General features: G+C 45.8%; 1 long non-coding RNA gene across 1 annotated transcript; it reads right to left on the bottom strand.

Annotated features, from left to right (window-relative positions):
* Positions 1 to 1,787: 1,787 nt before the first annotated feature.
* Positions 1,788 to 9,296, bottom strand: LOC118218402. The gene is made up of 3 exons (XR_004763409.1): positions 9,171 to 9,296; positions 8,965 to 9,067; positions 1,788 to 2,300 (listed from the first exon to the last, which is right to left on the bottom strand). It is a non-coding gene; the product is annotated as an uncharacterized LOC118218402 (long non-coding RNA).
* Between the last annotated feature and the right edge of the window lie 7,730 nt (positions 9,297 to 17,026).

The raw sequence follows: 17,026 nt of genomic DNA, 5'->3' as shown, positions 1-17,026 counted from the left end.
AGAGCAAGCCCTCTGACTGGACACCTGCAGGCTGTGCCAGCTGATCATGAAATTGCATTTCAGTGTCTGAATTACACAGAAGCATTAGCAAAACAAGAGGTAAAGGAGATAGTCCATGCATGCTTCTATCAACTGTAATAATGTGTGGGGATGCGTCATAGCCTGCATTGCTTAAATAATAAATTATTTTTTAAACAAGGGGTCAAATCCCACAGAACGTGTCAAGTACATATGCAAAGGAATGTCCTGTCAGTTTTGTTGTAAATATTCTAGAAATGTTCATTTTACATTTACAGTACGTGCACTTTCATACATGTAGCTAAACTACAATTATGACACTTGTATCTTGTATATGGTGTGTTGCTGATGCATTACTGTAAATAAAAGGTGAATTTTATGCTACATGAATATGGTTACATTTTCATGTCAACCAGAAATAAAATATAGGATAAAATTAGGCTTGACTTTGATCTCATTTTCTTAACATGTACTTTTTGAAAAACATAAACAAATGGAGTGTTCTTAGGAAGTGACTCTTTTTCATTGCCTATACCATGGATACTTAAATCTGGACCTTGAATCCAAATCCGGCCCTGGTTTTCTTTTTCCCCCAGGTAATTAACTGAACAGTTAGCGCTACTGATTGGCCAGACTGTATTCACACCTGACTTTCAGGTAAAGTAGAATTGAGTAGGCCAATACAGTACTTTGGGTAAACCCTGAAATTAGGTGCTCACAAAAAGCAGTATTGGAATTCACCACAAGAGGGTGCGATCCCTCCACTGAAATTATTTTAGTCTATGCAGCCCATCAACCCACTGTCATACGAGTCACTTTATTTTTTAGGTTGTTTTGTGGCCTGACCTCACAGGGTCAAGAAGACCAAGCTGAAGAGCATGAAGTACTGCTACCTACAAATGTGACAGGAATATTTATTCATGGGATAGTCATGTGGATGCACTTATCTAAGATACCGTGGCTAGTGTTCACAGTGTAAATGTAATTATGCAGTAGTATTTTACTTACATTAAGGACCATTGTATTATCTTTTCTACTTTTTTTCTATGAGTTTTGCTTCAGCAATGAATTAGCGAATACTAATTGAAATATACACTCACCGGCCACTTCATTAGGTGACAGGAGTGGCACCCGGTGTGGTCTTCTGCTGCTGTAGCCCATCTGCTTCAAGGTTTGACGTGGTGTGCGTTCAGAGATGCTCTTCTGCATACCTTGGTTGTAACGAGTGGTTATTTCAGTTACTGGTGCCTTTCTATCAGCTCAAACCAGTCTGGCCATTCTCCTCTGACCTGTGCCATCAACAAGGCATTTTTGCCCAGAGAACTACCACTCATTGGATATTTTTTCTTTTTCAGACTATTCTCTGTAAACCCTAGAGATGGTTGTGTGTGAAAATCCCAGTAGATCAGCAGTTTCTGAAATACTCAAACCGGCCTCTCTGGCACCAGCAACCATGCTGCGTTCAAAGTAACTTAAATAACCTTTCTTCCCCATTCTGATGCTTGGTTTGAACTTCAGCAGATCGTCTTGACCATGTCTACATGCCTAAATGCACTGAGTTGCTGCCACGTGATTGGCTGATTAGATATTTGCGTTAACGGGTGCAGTTCAACAGGTGTACCTAAAGAAGTGGCCGGTGAGTGTATATGACGTGGACCTGCATTTTAAAATAAGAATTACCTGGATATTCAAAGATATTGTAAGTGCATAGTTTTCCCTACTCTCTGTATTTGTTGTTTTATCATATTTAGCCAGGGGGCGCTCTCAGACTGCCGTGGAATTTGGCCTGCAAACAAGCCCATAGGAGATACACTGTAGGGAGGGAAAGGTCATTCACCACTGGGCTCAGCAGGTATTCAAACCTGGGGACTGTGACATTTAATCACGAGTCCGGTGAATGGCTAATATTTACACCTCACCAGCAAACAAGTAATGCTAATCAAATATTGGATTGGACTCAACACATCAAGAGCAAGATGCCCGTAAAACCACATTACTCTCCTCTTCAGAAAAATAAAAATCTCTCAAACATTAGCAGATCGTTCTCTCCTGCACAGAATCAATGGCATTCAGCTGCTCATATTAGCACCCCTAAGAGCGTGGCTCAATACCCGTCTACATACACCTTTTTATTACCTTTCCATTCAGAAGGTGAGCGGCTGGGTCATTTTGAGAGCGTCTGGCTGTTCCAGTGGCATCTTTTGAGGGCTTCAACATAGGGAGATAGAGCGGTACCAGGGCCAAGCTGGAGATGAAAGCATGTTGCTGTATTTAAAGGGAACCTGCAGAACCAAGCACATCACCATAGGTAAGGAGAACATGGAGAGCCAAACGGGTCACAGTAGTTAAGGAGAACATGGCGAACCAATCGGGCCCCAGTAGTTAAGGGCAACACGCAGAACCGGCTTCTTGCCAATTGTTTTTGTTCATCAGGGAGCAATCAGATGCCTGTGAGATTTTCCACTTTTAAAAAAAGGAGTAAGCTTGTCATTCTCTTTTGACATTCACAGGAAACACTGATGCTAATTAATGTCTGTGTGTTAAACCATCGCATATAGTGCCACTGTCCTACAGAACTTAATAATTCACACATTTTCCTTTTTTGCAAAACGGTGAAATGGACATCAACATAACTACCACACAGAGAACTCCTGCTCTGGTCAACCCCCTCCTTCTGTCCTCGTCAAAAAACCAGCAGAGTGGCTAACACCATCTCTCCCCAACCCCACGAGGCTCCTACCCGCTGCCAGATTTTTCATTTTTCAGATTTTTCCTGGCCGTCCGGTCCAGAAAACACACCTCCGACTGACTCGACAAGGCAGGTGTGACAGCAGCATCCTCCGCCGGTGTGCCCTGTGTGCTTACCTGGGGAGGGAGCCCAGCCCCCGTATCTCCCAGACCAGTACGGGAGTCTCCTGTTCAAAATCCCCACTTTAAAAGTTTGCAGTGCGGATCTTGCACGGAATGACTTTCTGTTTTTGATACACACAGACCTTTTTTCAATTACCTTCCAGGCTTTGAGAGTGCAATTCCTTCAAATCTAATATTATATTGATCTCTTTCTTTTGGGACTTGCTGCCAGGGTCAAAAACGCTGTTTAAATGTCATTACCTAGAATGGAGACTTGTGATTGGCAGCTGTTGTCTAACTGTCTTGGACTCCCGTGGAAGGGTTTCACAGATGAGTGTATGAAGAGGTCACCCACAGTGCCACACATTCAGTGGAGGAGGCATGGTGACTGTATGCTAAAATTGAGATTTCTTTAGCTACAGGTTTATCGAAAATGGTGAGCGTGGACCTGTCCTGCCTGTCAGTCCACGGTGTGGACTGCTGGCCTCGACTGCTTAATGAAAATCCAGACAGAGTGGATGCAGGAAGTCCAGCTGGCTTGACTGAGGCACAACCATGTTGCTTCAGCAAGTACAACTGTCTTCGTTCAGATTTGTTTAACCAGGAAGGCCAACCGAAAATTCAGGTTTCCTTTGCAGTGAATAAAAAAGATATTCTGTCGCCAGTCAGGTGTTGAATGGGGGGGATGATTAGTTGGACGGACACAGGGTGCCAGCTCTTGCCAAGGACACTGGGGTTAACACCTTTTCGAAAGTGTCATGGGTTTAATGGGGACAGAACTGCATGACTGCAAATTAAGTCCGGTCTGATGTGGCAGACAGTGCGGCGCTGTGGTTAAGGATGTCCGAGTACGCTGAGGGAGGCAGCTTTGAATTCCAAAATAAAAGCTTATATCTCCCTGCATGAATAGATAATTTATAAAAAAATGTCATAAATTCTGTCATTCTGTGGTGGGCTTGCTTTCTCCCTTGTCAGGCTTTCTTTGGATGTGATTGGATGTGTCGGACTTCCTGTGTGAGCGGAGATGATTTTGACACCTTCAGAGCTGAACTGTGTCTCTAAGCCTGATGCTGAATTGTGATCAATTAGGGTGATGATGAAAGAGGAAGGGATCCATAAGACCTCTACGGCCACAACATTTGCAAGTTTTGGGAAGGTGTACTGCAGTTTACTGAAGGAACAGGCCAATCCCAAGTTCAACCCGTGTCTCTTCATTTCGCTTTATGCAATCTCTGGCCGCAGAGAGCCAGGCCAAGCTTCCATAAGCCTTACAGGCCTTCCACGACCCTCCTGCAGCCCTGTCAGCACCCGAGAGAAGCACAGGACCATGAAGAATAGACACAGGAAGAATGGTTCCACTCAAAGGTAGATAACCTTCCTGTTCTTGTAAAGGAGGAAACTTAGGCTCTTGTGACGTGTTTACTCTCAAACAGCCCCCTTGGGCTGGGGTGGATCAGGGCTCAGTGATGAGGAGCTGACCCACTCCGTGTCTCCCCTGTATGGCGCCGCTCCTTTCAGGATATCCCTCCCCCTCTTCCTTCCACACCCTGATTGGATCTTACCCTCTTCCTTCCACACCCTGATTGGATCTCACCCTCTTCCTTCCGCACTCTGATTGGATCTCACCCTTTCTTCCACACCCTGATTGGATCTCACCCTCTTCATTCTGCACTCTGATTGGATCTCACCGTCTTCCTTCCACTCTTTGATTGTTGTGGTCCAGCCAAAAATGGATCACTCAATCTGATCACTTTTTAGGTTAGAGTCTTCTAGATGAAAATTCAGATTCTTTCTTGCATGTTTATGTCATTCTGGTCTGTTACGGAAGTGCATAGATTTTGATGTCTTTGATAACTCTCTGAAGAAAATTGAATATCTAGGGATTTCTATACATTAATTTCACCTGGTCACCATAAATATCCCTTCATGTGGCTACACAATCATTAAGTTAGTTGCAGTGCACAGAACGTGTGGAGGAGATGTTCAGACGTCTACACACCCAAACCCAGGACGTCTGGAGGAGATGTTCAGATGTCTACACACCCAAACCCAGGACGTCTGGAGGAGATGTTCAGACATCTACACACCCAAACCCAGGAACTCGTAAAGCCAGGCGGTGTTAAATTCAGCCACAAGGGCGGAGGAGGAATGTGGCTGTGCTTACGCCAGGCCAGCTGGGATGACCGGCCCCTGGGACTCTTCCAAAGGTTTAAAACAGGAGCAATAGCCATTTCAATAACAGCCGTACAAACAGTGAGACATAACCAATGTGCGTGTTGAGCCAGTGAGTCATTTGGCATGCCCAGGGGACCATTCCACTTTGAAATGATGAGAGTTTAGGAGCCGAGAGGTGTGCATGTTTACTGTAAGTGTGCCCGTGAGAAAGGTCCTCCATCCTCTGCTAGCCTCTGCTAGCCTCTGCATTCATCAGAGGTAGCCTGGAGCGGCACACACACTCTCCACCAAAATGACCTTCATTCAGGTGTGGCTCAAGGGTCACCCGCAAAGGCAGTCCAGCCAGAGATGAGGCCAGGTTGCTTGCCTGCGACACCCTGGCACCAAGCACGATTAATAAGGCCTGCAAATAGAATCTACTGAGACATTTCAGCCCGGGTACAGTCCCTTTCCGAGGACAAACCTTTTTTTTGGGAGGGTGAGATGTTTTGTAACAAACAGCCTGACCCTCAGGCCTAGTTACAAATATATCCAGAGAGCCACTGTGTATAAAACCATGGGGCGTGAGGGCACTGCTTATCAAATCACCAACACAGTATGTAGATAACCGTGAACACAATGTGTTTTTGAAAATGTGCACCCACTATGTACAACCAAACACCATTTAATGCATATACATATACTTATACACAACTGAAACATGAAAGGTCCTTTACAAAGTCCCACATCCACAAAGGGGTTTCCACAGGGTGGTGAGGTAAGTCTTTAAGGAAAAAAGGAAAAAACGAAAAAACTAAAAGGAAAAATACACAACAAAATGTAAAAATTCCTTAATGCAACAATAAAAAGGTGAAAAAGAAAATATACGGAAAGGTCTCACCTGGCTTGAAGATTTCCCTGGTATTTTCCTGGCTGATACCTTTGTATTAGTATGTGCTTGGGGTCTCTTCCTTCCAACGGTGCTAACTTAACTTCTCACCACGCTTCTGGACCCAGACAGGCATTTAAGATGCATGTAGATATATTTCACCCCAGTTTCTTCATAAACTCTACACCATGCCAAACACAGTCAAAAAACCATAGCATCTCCCCCTCCTTCTGTCCTACCTTCATTACTTTACTTCCTGCACCCCACTTCCTCTCAGGGAGCCATTTTGGGAGGGTAACCCCCTCCTTAAATGGACCACTGCCTATTTAAAGTTTGCCTTGTGCAGCGGTAATGGGTGGAGGCAGCCATACAGTACCTTTCCATTGTTCACAAGGACTCATTTACCAGTACAAAGATTATTTGTTTGAAGGGCAAAATCCAAAATAATAAAACATAAAATATTTGATAATGATAACTGTGGCAGTGTCACAGAATCACCCCTATCAAATCCAACAATGGGAAAACACACCAGGAGAGCGTTCTGACTGAATTGTATTGTTTTTTATTGTTTGTATTGTACTGTTTGTATTGTACTGTATTGTTTTTAATATCTTCCTGCCCAGGGACCGCAGATGTAAATGAGCTATATAGCTAACTCTGTGTTGTGCCTGGCCCCTGTTAAATAAACAAATAAAATAAAAAAATAAAAATAAAAACATGGCTAATGGTCCCAAACACCTGTGCATGACACAGAGACGGATGCTTCTGATTCATCACACTCTGGCCATTCATCCAGTCCCACAAACACAAGCGCAGCAAAAACCTGCCTCAGTTTGCAGACTTTCAGACTCTGTCTGTTTTGGCTGGCTGTTTACGGCTGGCTGTTTATGAATGATTGGGCAGACACAGGCCCCGAATGGAGAGCCGGGCCTTTGTTGGGGATTGTAATTAACTCAACACCCTCATTCTGCCTTCTGTTCTGCTCATATAAACCCAGGACTCTCGTTAAAGGTCTGTCTGATGCCCCGTTTTCTTTTTTTATGTCAAGTTGCTTTTGCAGCACTTTGTACTCAATTAAGTAAGCAATAAAGCACCTAAAACTAAAAAGTAATTAGACCAGCCAAACATGCAGTTACTACCAGCCAGTACTTACACCAATCAGCACTGAAAAATGTCTTTATAGTTTTATTAATTGCACTGTTTGAGGAAAAAAGAGGGGATATATTGTAAATATTTATACTGTAAATTTGCATCTGTCTGAAGAAACAAAGGAAAGGAACTAAAGCTCCGTGGCAGGCTTTTTATGACACATTTTTTTTAATTCTGGTGGAAAACTTCAAATCTGAGCAGCGGGAGCAATTTTAATAAATTACTTTCATTTCCCCCCAGACTGAAGAGCTTAACACTTAAGTGAATTTATTCCAGGGCATGGGGTAGATTGTCATTTACATTTCAATATTTTGATAAAATAGCACTTGATTAAGTGGGTACTTTATGGATTAATTGTACGGTATATAAAGTTAAAACTAAGCACAAGAAAACAACTACAGTGGGTGTTATTCAGTTTTAACATGCTGACACTGTGCAGCCTTGGAATCTTAAGATTCCTTTGAATATTTTATGAGTGTTCCTTTGACGTCCACACTTCCCTTTGGGCCAGTGTTGTTTTCTGAAAAATGCAGAAAATATTTGAAAGAAAAAATAGTTTTCAGAGAAGAGCACATGGCTTGCAAGATGAATGGAAGCTAACGTTGACATGTGGACAAAGTTTGCTTCCTTTGACAGTACATGTGAAGATGATGTTTGAGAAGTGTTGCAAAAATGAGCAGCACTGGTCTTGCTTATCTTGGTCTCGAGTCAAGTGCTGAATGTCAGTGGTAGCAAAGTAATGGCATAGCTTGTTGCCATTAGCCAGAAGCTACGCTAATGCTGGGTAAAGAAGTGCATGTCAGTGTTCTTGCTTTTCCTCAGTAATATCCTTTCAGGGGTGCTTGATTGGGCCAGCTGGGGTAAATGGGAACATTCAATGTCAAAGGTGGGGTTACCACAGGTTTTATCTTGGATGTTAGCATCCATCTTTCAATGGGAAAATGACGCTAACATCAGGGAGGGATTATTTGAGTGGGGCCTGACAGTGGACAAGCAAATAGGCCAGCAGTCTGAGTCTTTGGCATTAGGCTATAGCACTGGTAACAAACCCTGTTCATGTTGGTTTGCATTTCAACCCTAATTTGGCACACCTGAATGTACTAGTTAGCAGCACAACAAGATCTCTAGCTGTTGAATGAGGTGTGCTTTTTTAGGGTTGGAATGAAAACCTACAGGATGGTGGGTCTCCAGGAACGAAGTTGGTTACCACTGGGCTATAAGCACAAATTTGCTAAAGCTTTTGGTCAGATCTGGCTCGCCTGGCTGTACAAATGCAGATAATTTATTGCAGGCCAGTACAAGCAGTGCTTGCTAACATGAGCTCGTTCATTTCAAGCTCCACAGCAGGAAAGGACTACAATGAGCCAACCCGGTTTCAGCTCTACAGTGGGAAAGGGGTATAATGAGTCAGTCTGGTACCAACTCTGCAGTGTGAAAGGGCTACAATGAGCCAGCCTGGTTCCAGCTCTGCAGTGTTAAAGGGCTACAATGAGCCAGCCTGGTTCCAGCTCTGCAGTGGAAAAGGGCTACAATGAGCCAGCCTGGTTCCAGCTCTGCAGTGGAAAAGGGCTACAATGAGCCAGCCTGGTTCCAGCTCTGCAGTGTTAAAGGGGTATAATAAGCCAGCCTGGTTCCAGCTCTACAGTGAAAAAGGGGTATAATGAGCCAGTCTGGTACATTATGTGAATATAGTAATGGCAATATTTACGTGAACAGAATTTACTCCATATCCGTAATTTGAGGCCATCGCCAGAAAATTAAATTCAATATTGTATTATTTGAACATAAATCATATATTCTTCAGCTTCAAGATAGTCCCACAGCACTTTTATGAGCTCACAAGAAGAAAACAGCTCTTAACAACAAGGTTTGTTAGTAGAATATAAAGTAGCTGACTTGCTTACCTTTCTTTTTCAGCAGACAGTCAGAGTTCCTAAGAAAGTCAGACTTCTTAAGGTCTACTTTATTCTCACTCCTGCTCTTCCAAAGACGCAATTTGCCATAAATCTAAAACCGCAAAACAGAGAGTCCATGTTAGTAACTGACAGGCTGCCTCTCTAAGTGACTTTTTTTTTTTTTCGACTAAAAGTGTCAAATTGGGCTCCCTTACTTTAATTCAGAAGTTATGGGCAAGTGACAACAAATATGAAATGCAGACATTTTGTGTTCTTAGTGGCAGTTGAGACAGCTGACAGCTCCTTCCTGCAGAATACTGCTGAGTGGTGCGGGTTGGCGGTTCGCTCCAGACGATATTACCGTTGCCTGGCTGACAGCTTCGCCCGCGCGGGCTCCATCAGCGCCCCCCCCCGTGCGCCCCCCCCCCCCCCCCCACTGCAGCTTTCGGCTTTTATTTCGCTCTTCAAACCCTCGACGGCGTCTCCGCAAAAAAATTCGGGGATCTGGGCCCCCGCAGAGAAATGATCCTTTGAGTAAACCCGAGTATAATCAGCTAATAGACTGCCTTCGCCTGGAGTTCAGCAGTTCACGCACGCAACCGTGAACAGACTTCACTCGGTGTGAGCTGAAGTGCGTGCATAGGCTCTTCTGCTTTCTCTTAAAAGAAACCCCACAGCTATGTGTGATTCATTTGAATGTACAGCTGTTATTTCACACTATATCAAGGCAGGTAGAGTGCAGACAGTGTTGAGGAACTGCACCGGCTGCACCGGCGAGGCTGCAAGACAGTAATCAGCAGCTTGCAGGTTTGAATCCAGAGAGACAAAGCTGTTCGATTTCTGAGTCAAAATGTTAACTTGAACTGTTTTATTAAGTCTTAAGATGTGAAAATAATAGGTCTGCAGGGCAACTCCTCAGCACGATTCTGTGTCCATTTTACTCAGCCTTTTGAACCCCAGTCTCTTCTCTCTTTTGTCATTTAGTCTAAAGTGTTTAAAGCCAAGTCCTCTCTTCTCCTCAAACAATCAGAAAGCACGTCTCATTACCATCGCCTGTAGTGACAGAAATCCGGACCTGCCCCATGATGCATTGCAAAAATAAATGGGGCGGACTGTCACTCTCCGTGAGACATGAGCCAAGTCTTCGCGTCTCTCACTGCGGCCCAGAGTTGGCTGGGTGTGACGGTCAGCTCCAACGCTTTTCACTTCCAAAATGTCAGGCTGAGTAGATCAAATGGCCTTTTGCTCTCTTGCTTTTACTCAGAGTGATCTCTGCAGGGAAATCTCTCCTTGCTCTGAGAGTATCTTGAGCAGTCACTCTGAAGTGCTGAAGCAGGCAGCGCACATTACGAGATGTTTTTCTTCTTTTCTTTTCTTTCGGGCTCAACTGAAATCCACAAAACTTTTCAAATACAGAGCCACAAGCCACAAAACCGTTTTTCTTTTTGCTATTTTTTTGTGTAGCGTAATGCGTTTGTTTATTTGCCCTGAAATGGGGTCACACGGGATGGCGTGATGCCGTTCTCCACCCTTTGGAGAGCGCTCTCTCGCTGCGGTTGGGGAGTTCTCGCCATGGCTCTCCGTGCATTTAGGCAAACCTGTGGTTTATGGCTAAACTACACGTTCAAGGCTATTTTCGAGTTAATTGGAGCCGCAGAGAGGATTTTCAAGAGGACGCCACAACAAAAAAAAAAATCGGCAGAATACAAACGTAGTTTAAAACTGTGACAAGACGAACATGAATTCCCCACCGCACACCCGCTCTTAATCCACAAGGGGACTCCTCCAAAGCCCAACTTTAAAGTCTTTATCCTCCCATCTGGGATAGATATCACATCTAGAGAGTCCTTTTTTCATCTGATCTGATTTTCTGCTACAGGGATGAATGCCAGAGATGAAACGACAGTTTTAATATTCACAACGGGAGGGATCAATGCTGCCCCACATTTCAAATGAGCACAAGCTGGTTTAAAATCACTGCATAAGCAGGAAGCCACTGCATATCAATTAACTGGAGACATTTTAAAAAGCCGTGAGTTCACACAGATGAATGAACAAAGTCGCAGGATCAATCACTGGTCAAAACCTTGATTCAAAGGTTCACGCAAATTAATGTGTTAGCCTTTGTCCTCCAGAGAGCAAGCTAGCTAAATATGCTAATGAGTGTTAGACGGAACAAAGGACATAAGCCTTTGAGCATGTTTGCCCAGGTGTGTGTGTGTGTATACGGTCCAGAGGAGGGACAGGTGCTCAATCGACACTGACCACAAGCTCACAAAAGACCTATGAGGTTGCCAGGACAGGAATACGAATGTTGGCCGCACGAGAAGAGCAGAGTAGTAGTGAAGGGATTTTGCAGAAATTTCTCTCCTATCAGAAAGCTGATAATTTAGTGGAAACTCTGTCATACAGAAGTGGGATGATTCCTTAAGGCAAGCCTGTCTCTGTGTTTAGACATTGTATGTGTCCTGTCAGTTGTAAGCTTTGTTCATTCTTATATACAGTACATCATATAATGTCAGACCATCAAAGCACGTTTTCCTGTATTTTTTGTGGTTTGTGAAGCTTAAAGTGGGCATTTGACCATTTCTGCAAAAGACAGCATTTCAGTATCTGGATTAAAAAAAAATAAACCCAGTAATTTGTGTTCTCTCCACCCCAAAAACCACTGGAAGTCCCACAGTGACCGAGTCTGTGACTGTATCCCTGTGGAGACCTCTGAGTTGGATCTGTGGTCAGACCCTGAAATAGCCCATTTCTCCTCAGGCTTGATCAATGTGCTCGGCCGCGGGGCCGGGGGGGGCGGGGGGGCCAGCCTGTGTGACTGCCCCATACGCTGCGGACATGGTCGACGCCCGTGGCCACGCCCGCACCACACAGTCATCAGAGCAGCAGTGTAGCCTCCACTGGAGCTACGCAAAACCACGGAATGCCCTCGCAAAAGCAACATTAAAGGTTCAAAAACAAGAAAGAGAGAGAGGAGAGAGAGAGAAAGAGAGAGTAGAGAGAGAGAGGGGGGTGGAAGAGAGAGAGGAGAGAGAGAGGGGGGTGGGGGAGAGAGAGAGAGAGAGAGAGAGAGATGAAAAGACTGGTTGAGAGAGAGAGATTTGCTCAGAGAGAGAGCAGATGAAGGCTCAGGCTCCAGATATCCGGCATGGCACAGATAAAGGAAGTCCTTTGGTCTTTTTCTCAGCTGCCAAAGAGCTTTTGAGGATCCAGTTTATCTGCTTCCTGCTCCACTTCTTTGGCCCGTGCGCCAGATGACGCCTGTCCAGTTTGGCTCGGCTGACAGCGCCAGGAGCGTCCGGGCAGGGGCCCCACTGACGGCCTGTTCCTCGGTGCAATCAGCTCCGTGCCACAAAGCATTCACACGCGCGGGTGTTTGACACCCTTCCACGAGCACTCGGCTGTTTTCAGAGAGACTGTGAAAGGAAGCGGCAAAATGCAGCCAGATGGAGGCGGGGCTTCTGTGACCTACACGCGATGGGCCGTGACTTCCAGTGACCCAGAAGCAAAGGTGGAAAGTCCAGGGGTCATGAAGTAAAAGTCCTGCCCCGTGTTCCTTCCACCCATTAACTCAACCAGCTGATTTCACTAATTAGTCCTATCCACTTGCATGAAGAATTGTGCTAATTAGCAAATCCAGGTGATTGGAACAAAATGCTGGAGAGGACTTTTTTGAAGTTCTGAACCTGGATTTTGAACCGCTGTCAAGAAGTAAATGGATGAGGTGTGTCTTTTTTAGCATTGCGTTCTATGCATGCCAATGGAGAACAGCTCAGACCGAAGGCCCTCTGTCCTCCAGATTGTCCGTCGTCAGGACGGCTCGTCTCGCGGACCGGAGTGAAGGACGTGGAAAGGAAGGGCACGGCTCGCTCTGCGAACGGTAGAGATATCATTTGGGGATAATGACGGTGTTGAGACTGACACCGTGACCCCATTCTGTCTGAGGCTCCGTTCACACCATCTCTCTGCGGGCCTGTGACACAGTCTCCTCTACCCTCTAACACTCCCCCCCCCCTCCTCCTGACAGTCCCCTCAAGAACCCCTGCTCAATTTCATCATCGCCATGTCAACACAATCTCATCTCAACTCCCCTGGGTTCACTCCCTGTCCCCCCCGCCCCCATCTCAGTCCCTCTGCTGGTGCCACATCATAGAAGTTGCAGCCAAGTGGATCTGCAGTTATCCACTCCATGGTATGGAGTCAAATCTCGACCATGTCCCTTTGCTGTGTGTTGGGCTGGGAGTTCTGTGGGCCAATACACTGTATTGAGCAGTGAAAATATTCAAAATAGTCTCAGGCTCTAAGCCATGAATCAGTCCTATGCAGGAAGTTTTCATTCACAAGCCTTGTTAGTATTTGGTTCCTTACGTTTGATGAACATCTTATGCATGGAGACACCATGAACGGTAAAACTGATATTCCTCGGATTTTGCACTGTGTATTATATGCTTTTGTGCCGGCTGACTGGGTGTTTAATGTAGCTCCGCTGTGCTTGGTTGACAGGCGTGAGTGGACTCCCCTCCTCCCCACCCCCACCCCCACCCCCTGCCCCCCGCCCCGCCCCAAGGCTGCCGCTCCAGGCTTCGTCAGTAATGGCGATCGATCGAGCGGCAGTTTGCAGAGTGCGAGCCTCTCTAGACAGCTTTATTGATCCCCATTGTCGGGTGAGGGAGATAAAGAGAGGGAAACTGGCTGTTTTGTCTGGCGCCTGAGCTGAAAATCGAAGCGATGACGTTTGCACAACATCTGGTGTGGGGGGAGGGGGGTGGGAGGGGGGGTCAGGTTATTTTTCGATGCTGAGAGTGTTAATGGCTTCACTTTGTTGCGTAGCAGACTCTTGCCGCATTACATTACATCTGTAAAGCCAGTGAACTTATCAAAGGAAACTTACCGCACATAACAACAAACGATTGAGATGGGGAGATGCGTGCTGAGGAAATTCTAGCCCGAATACCCTGCTCATGACTGTACCTCATTCATCCGGGAATTGAACCAATACCCTCTGAGTCAGAAGTCTAACCTGCTGCTGAGGTTGAAACTGGCCTCTAAATTCACCCCTAAAACCAAGCAGCTCAAAGAAGTTTTCCCGAAATAAAGACGAGGGCCACTCAAAAGGAAGAGGAAGGATCAGAACTGACGCAAAATGGTGAGTGGAAGCCATGTTCCCGACCACATAAACCAAGAAAAAGAAGCCTTGTTTTAACCTTCCTCTGTCTGCTCCCACCTTGGTAAGGCTTGGTCCCCATTCCACACTGAACGGCAGAAGAGAGCACGAGCAGAGAGCCGTCCACACTTACCCAGCCACCTGCAGTTCAGCCCAGCACGTACCCCTGTTTCTGCATGTGGGTACAGACAGGCACACAGCCACTGCTACTACCGCATCTTTCAGACTGCACCTCTCTCTCTCTCTCTGTTGTCTTTTCTTTTAACCTGTATGCAGACACGACACAGGAAGCAATGTTGTCTTGGGGCACCGCTTCGTTCCCAAGTCTGCGGAGCAGCGAGCTCAGCCTCAAAGTGAGTGTTTCGGGGGCGTGATTCGCCCCTAAGCTTGCACGGATATATGACCGCTTTGGTCCAGTTACGTCCTCGGGCACGTCCTCAGTCTCGCATTCGGATGCCTAAATGTGTATGGCAGGGTGTACAGGGAAGGCTTATGGGCTGGTTTAGAGCCGTGCAGGAGCTGTGGAAAACACTGGGCACACAGCGCACCCTGGAGTACAGGAGGTCCAATGACACAGCAGACACGACAATAAAAGGTGCTTCATATTTGGAAAGAGGTCTAGGCCTAGAGAGCTGCTGTGCGTGAAAACAACAAGAAGAAAAACGACTGCTGTGAACAAGGACTGCCAGGGAAAGCTGCCCATTGAACATTTCATTTTAAAACTGGATGACGACTGGTTCTGAGAAGGCCAACTTCTCTGAGCACTGACAGGTCTCCTGAAATGTACGGCCATGAGATTGGCACTATGCTGCTCTCACCAGGAGAACACAGTCCCAGAATCCTCCCCGGGGAATCGAGGGGAAGCTGCCAAAGAGGATGAAGGATTACATAGCGGAAAGAGAGACATGTTTCTGTCTGTCTGTGTGGTAACATACAGCTGCTATTTGGACCAAATGGACCTCAGCTTTCCTGAGAGAAGACCACCCAGCATTCTCTGCTAATACCAAGCCCAGCATTCTCTGCTAATACCAAGCCCAACATTCTCTGCTAATACCAAGCCCAGCATTCTCTGCTAATACCAAGCCCAGCATTCTCTGCTAATACCAAGCCCAGCATTCTCTGCTAATACCAAGCCCAGCATTCTCTGCTAATACCAAGCCCAGCATTCTCTGCTAATACCAAGCCATTTTTTAAAACCATTTTTTTACCAATATGTAATAGTTTTCAGGTAATTAAAAACATGAATGCACGCCCACACGCACATGCACACAAACACAACATTATATTTCATTGATTTGCAGTTTCTGTGAGAGGGGTGCACTGCTTTGTCACCACTGATGTGCTCACACTTTGCAGGGACTTCTGGGTATTCTGACTGGGGGGGGGGGGGGGGTGAAAATGGTGCTGAAGCACTTTGTATCGACAAGCGAACGCGATTCCCGCTAACCCAGATCTGTATCCACTCTTCCTTGGGCCTCGGGGGCTATTCCGGCCAATGACAAAGGCCCGTCAATCACAGTCTTCACTCAAGCCCGCTGATGGAATCACCATGGCAACGTGGGGTCCTGTCACAGATGGAGGGGCCCACTTTAAGCAGCTCAACAGACACATGGGCCGAAGCCAGCGCCCCTGCGTCAAGTCCAATAAGAAAAGCGCAATCCGGAATTTTTCCAAAAAATGATGTAGATGTTATTCACCATGCATTCTGTCAATGAATTATATTCTTCATTGTGTTGTTTATGTTGCACTTCTTAAAATCAAAATCACAAAAAGTGTCGAAAAAATGAGTTGACGCTGTGCATGACACTGTGGAACTTTTTTCAAAAAAGAGGAATTTCGTACTTGCAAATGCGCGTAGTTTTAAATAATGAATTTATTCAAAAGTTCAAATTTGTAATAGAAAATCCAGTTAAATACAACACAGTTTAAATAATGTCTGTAATAATTTGTTACAGATTTTACGCACTTTATCCCTCAGCTACATACAGTATGAGAAACATACGAAAGTCATTCTCTAGTGACAGCTATTGTTACCCAAGCACATTTTTACAGTTAGCCTTTTTTCGTTGTTATCATTTCAGCTCTCGCTCCTTGTGCGCCTGGGGGTTTTGCCCCAGGGTCCCGGTCCAAACCGCAGCTCCCTCCCTTTCCCACCATCTGCTGCGATGTTGGAACACGAAATCACCGAAAGTGAGAAGCCTTCCTTTTTCCCAAAAGAGAAGCACGCGCGGCGGGGGGCGACGAAGGAGCAGTTGTTTTCCATCGCGGGCGAGGTCGCGCGGAACCGATGGCACGCCGGGCGTTTCTCAACCCCACGGGACCCGACGGAGGATTTCGACCCAGGAGCCACGCCCGCGCTCATTACACCTCTGGCCTGGCTACCCTGCTGAGCGACGGAGCTGCATCCAAAAAAAGCTGATGTTGTTTACACAGATTTGTTTCTTTAAAAAAAAAACTCATATAATGAAAGGTTTTTTTTTCCCCCAAATACCATGCTCTGTTCTATTTTGTGACGCACAAAATATAAAAGGAGCCAAGATAACTGATTTAGGATGAAGTGATATTCATAATGGCCATGGCACTTCCGCAGTCAAAAGTCCTCAAACAAGAGCTGGCTTATTTGGGCGTGCTCGGGAGGACAGTATTGGGTTGTGCCCTTTGCTTTATAGGGGGAAATGTCTCAAGCCTCCTGCAGTCCTCCAGTCCTCCAGGAGTAAAATGAGAAACCCAGCTGCCTGACATACCTTTCACACCACATAGAATGTGTTACAACTTGGCCTAGGGTCAGACCGTAACAGGAAATGGAAAAAGGGAAGTGGGTGGAGAATGTGGGTAATGGGAATGATAGAGGACCCATGAGCAACCCTGGTCCCTATCTGCCTATCCAAAACGAACTAACCT

Source organism: Anguilla anguilla, chromosome 18 (genome assembly GCF_013347855.1).
Source record: "Anguilla anguilla isolate fAngAng1 chromosome 18, fAngAng1.pri, whole genome shotgun sequence".
NCBI lineage: Eukaryota > Metazoa > Chordata > Actinopteri > Anguilliformes > Anguillidae > Anguilla > Anguilla anguilla.
The sequence above is the reverse complement of the archived record's forward strand: the minus strand, read 5'-3'. Positions and strand labels throughout refer to the sequence as shown.